Source organism: Chrysochloris asiatica, unplaced genomic scaffold, assembly GCF_000296735.1.
Source record: "Chrysochloris asiatica unplaced genomic scaffold, ChrAsi1.0 scaffold00243, whole genome shotgun sequence".
In the NCBI taxonomy this organism is placed as follows: domain Eukaryota; kingdom Metazoa; phylum Chordata; class Mammalia; order Afrosoricida; family Chrysochloridae; genus Chrysochloris; species Chrysochloris asiatica.
The window spans coordinates 3,409,848-3,414,429 of NW_006408761.1; the positions used below are offsets into that span (position 1 = coordinate 3,409,848).

General features: G+C 39.0%; 1 pseudogene; it reads right to left on the reverse strand.

Annotated features, from left to right (window-relative positions):
• The window catches only part of LOC102830538, a 5,039-nt pseudogene extending 1,121 nt beyond the window's left edge, over positions 1-3,918 (reverse strand).
• Between the last annotated feature and the right edge of the window lie 664 nt (positions 3,919-4,582).

Genomic DNA, 4,582 nt, shown 5'->3' on the forward strand with positions numbered 1-4,582 from the left:
TTAGCTGCTTCAGCAGGTTGCTCATGTAGTCTTCAAGGATGGGTTCCAGGTTCTTCTTGCAGTTCACCATATTTTCAATCACCTCCTGTGCATGTGAAAGCTGGACAGTGAGTAAGGAAGATCGCAGAAGAATTGATGCCTTTGCATTATGATGTTGGTAAAGAATATTGAGAGTACCATGTATAAAGATCATCAATGAAAAAAATAGGGACAAACTTAGAGGCTCTGATACAGGGCATAAATATACTATCAAATATAACGAAAACACACAAATAACAGAAGACGAGATAGATGTCTGGGCCCTTCTAAAAATTAGACACTTATGTACATCAAAATATCTCACCAAAAGAGTAAAAAGAGATTCCAGTGATGGGGAAAAATTTTTTTTTTTCAATGACCTATCAGACAAGTGACTAATCTTTAAAATTATAGAAACTACAGTACTTCTACAAGAGAAAGACAAAGAACCCAATTAAAAAAGGGCAGAGGACATGGGCAGACACTTCATCAAAGAATACATCAGGGTGGCCAACAGACATATCAAGAAATGTTCATGATAATTAGCCATTTTTGTTGTTGTTGTTAAGTGTTGTTGAGTTGGTTCCAACTCAAGTGTTGTTTAGTTGGTTTCTAAGGAGTGGGTGGTGGGTTTGAACTGCAACCTTGTGATTCAGACCAACCTTGCAGCCCAGTGTTTATCCTACAGTGGCTACAATAACGGGATCAAACATAAGAGCAATTGTGGAGATGCTGCAGGGTCAAGCAGTGCTTCATTCTGCTGTGCACAGGGTCACTGTGAGCTGTATCAGAGCCAATGGCAGCTAACAATAACAGAGAAAACTTGCCTGGTAGTTATCTTCCTTATCTCTGCCACCATAAACATTCTAAATTCCTGGGTCTCAATTCTGTGCTTTTATAGTAACATCCATGCAGGGTGGTCATGTGCATCTAGGATTTAGGCTCATCCAAACCTTGGGGTTCTGTACACTGTGTGGAAAATGATAAGACATAAGACAAGATTCATTTAGGCCAGTACAATTTGTTTCTTTCTTTGTTTTGTTTTAACTGGCTTGGTTTTACTTGTTCAACAGAAGACCCCAATCCAATATTTTGCTTCATCATTCTTGAACAGCTGCATAGAATAAGAGATTCCCTGGATTTTATATGACGAAAATATGTCTATACTCACCCAAAGGTAAATTTTATACAATGTAAATCTTTCCCCAAAGCCTAGTAACTGAATGTGTAAAAGATGTGTCAGCCAGCTCCTTTGTTTGATCTCCATAGTTTTGGCAGCTTAAAAATAACTCCTGTTGAGAGATGAAGAGTCCCTTCTCACAATGAGGCCATGAAACACAGGTTTTTTTTTTTAAGAAAAAAAGAGTGATTCTCCTCACTACAAGAAGATAAATCAAATAGAAATAGAATCCAGGGAATTGAGTCAGCATTAAAACATTTTGCCAGAAAATAAGCTTGGTGAGTTTTAAAAAGAATGACTTAATTGATAAAATGCTGAGTTTAGAAGATAATGTCAAAGTCTAGGCTATTGCCGAGTAATTTCCTACATACTTCATGCTCAGAACAGAAATTCCAAATGCTTTTAAGAACATAATGTGTGATAACAAAACGAGACACATTATCATGAGGAAAGATGGCGCCACAGTACTTTGGTTCTCAGCTTGGCCTCATTTGGTGGCAGCGAGCCTTCACGTAACTTCCCAGCCACTTGCTCATCTGTGAAGTGAAAGGGTAGGATTGGCTGAATTCTTCTAATTCCTAAATTTTAAGATGTTAACCATTTACCTAGGATTCTCTCTTTGACCATTTTAAGCCAATCTTTAGTTTTCAATAGAAAACCCAGTGGTTGAAACCTTGCTTCTTAATTTATTAGGAATGGAGGTGTTGTAGGATCAGCACTGGACTGCTAATCACAAAGTTGGTGGTTCAAACTCACCTGCAGATCAGAGGAAGAAAGATGAGTCTGCTCCTGGAGATATTTGGTCTTGGGTCAGACCCCCTGGCAGTGGGTTTTGGATTTGTAAGGAGCCCTGGTGGTGCAATGGTTAAGCACTCAGTTGTTTGAGCTATGCAGTGACTCAGTTGGAGAAAGTCTTGTTGATCTGCTTCCACTATAAATAAAAATGGACTTGATGGCAAAATAACAACAATTACCCAACAATCACCACCACCACCACATTTAATATATATATCAAAGCACAGAAGTACACGTATTTTATAATGAAAAATGAAAAAAATTAATGGGTAACATGAAAAACTCTTCGACAATGCTTTCTCAAGAAAGGTAGGTGGTCTTCAGCATAGTAACTGAGTTAGGAAGCCCACCATTTTAGTAGGCAAATGAAGACTCTGAACTGCTCTCTAAGAGAGAGTGGTAATAAAATCACACAATTATAGTTATGTTGATAAAAGAGGAGACTGAAAGAGCAGGTACTCTTTCTACCTGAATATTATGAGCTTCCTTCAGTGGCAAGCATTCACATGGAATGTTCTTATACTTTGAGCCAATTCAAACTGTGTATCAACACACTTCTTTCCCAAACCTCTTTGTCTTTAGTCTTTAAATCTTGTGGATTTAGAACGCTGAACATTGAGCTAGACCATTTCGTTTTCTTTCATCATGTCAATCTGGATGAAGTTCAGCTGCATATAACAGAGAAATGCAAAGTAGTGGTTTAAAAAAGAAAGAAACTTAATTATTTATCACATAAAAAAGGTATTAAACAGCCTATAAGGGCTGTTACTTAGCAGTCACATATCTGACATGGTCCTCATCTCTTGATTCAAGGAGCTTATGTCTCAAACCTTATGTCTGTCTTCTAACTGGCTGAAAGGAAACAAAGGAAAGTACACAGAAAATGTAGATGTCTTTAACAAATCTTTCTGGAAGCTGCACATAATACTGCTGCTTACATCTCAGAAGATCTACATCACTTCCACTAGCTGCTGGGAGTGTTGTGGCTGAGGGCTCTCAGCTGAGTTGCTCTCTAGGAAGAGACAACTTATCCAAGATTATGCCCTTTCTCCTGTGTTAGCCTTCAACGTGAAGATATGAAGACCCAAACACCTTGCCTCAAAATTGGGCATTTCAGCTTCATGGGTCCCGAACAGATTGCACTGCAGTTCATCCCATCTTCTGCTCAATCCTCTAGACTTCATTCTCTGGCAAACTGCTGATTATGAAAACATTTACCAATGGACTGCCTGTGTAAAAGAGCAAACTGGAGCTTCTGTTAACATTAAAGAGTTTGTTGAAAGAACAAAACGTTCAATGTTGTGCAGTATCTTGTAAGAATTCACCAAAGGACTGCAGTAAAAGGAAATTTACGCAGAGCTTAAATAAAGAATATCCAGGAATTTACAAGAGGATAATTCTGATTGGCTGTCATTTATAAAATCATGCTTGTAACAGACACAGGGCAATTGCAAGACCCCTTAAACATTATTTTGTGATTAGTAAAGTTTGAGTCATTTAACAGCTTATTCTAGGGATATTTCAAGTACTAGCTTGAGTGAATGCTCTTCCTGGGAGCACACTGCGAGAGGAAAGGTGAGGAAAGGAGGTTTCCTGAGGTATCCTGGCTAGTTTTGAAAGTCAGTTGAGAATAAACAGTAAACAGAAAAAAAAACAAACCATAAAAAGAAAAAATGGAGTTTGGCCTGCATCTTTGGTAGATGCCTCTTTATGCCAAGTGCTGAGTTCTAACTTCCATCACATCTGCATGCACATCTCCATCGAGAGTGTGTCTTCTGGAGAACCAGATCTAAAACATATGGTGCCAGGTGGGGTATTAGGAAGCATACCCTAAAACGTAATTTTGAAGCAGGAATACCTGCCAGGTAACTCGCATTGAGGACAAGATTACTGATGGCTATTGGGAGAGTGAGAACCTCCAGCATGCTGTACAGATGGATTTGAAAAGTAACCAAAATCTTCCACAGACGTTCTGGGATAGGATACCAATAGAAAGAAATCCACTGGTGAAATATGGAAAAGATGCACAGGTAGGAGTAATAGTACAGGTATTTAAGAAGTTTGGTGGAAGTAGTAATTTTAGAGTGATGCAAATGGTTAACAAACCTGGCTCCTAGCCAACAAGTTAGAGGTTTGAGTCAACCCAGAGGTACGTTGGAAGAAAAGCCTGGATATCTACTTCCAAAAAAATCAGCTACTGAAAATGCAATGGAGCACAGTTCTACTCTGATACATATGAGGTTACCATGATTCAGAATTAACTCAACTGCAACTGGTTACCACCACTCGTCTGTCTTGCCTGCAACTGGTTAACTGGTTAGGAAGGTTAAAGCCTGTGTGAAAGGATGGCTATAGAGTCCTGGTGTGACACTGAAGGGTAAGCATTGGACTGCTAACTGCAAGGTCGGTGGTTCAAACATACCAGTCACTCCTCAGAAATCGTACACAGGGTCTCTATGAGTTTGAACTCACTTGATGGTACTTACAACAACTTCCTCCTTCAGTATCATTGGCTCTTGATCATATGCTACCTCTTGAAATGGTTGAACATTAACCATTTCCTTTTGGTACATTGACTGTATTCCTTCC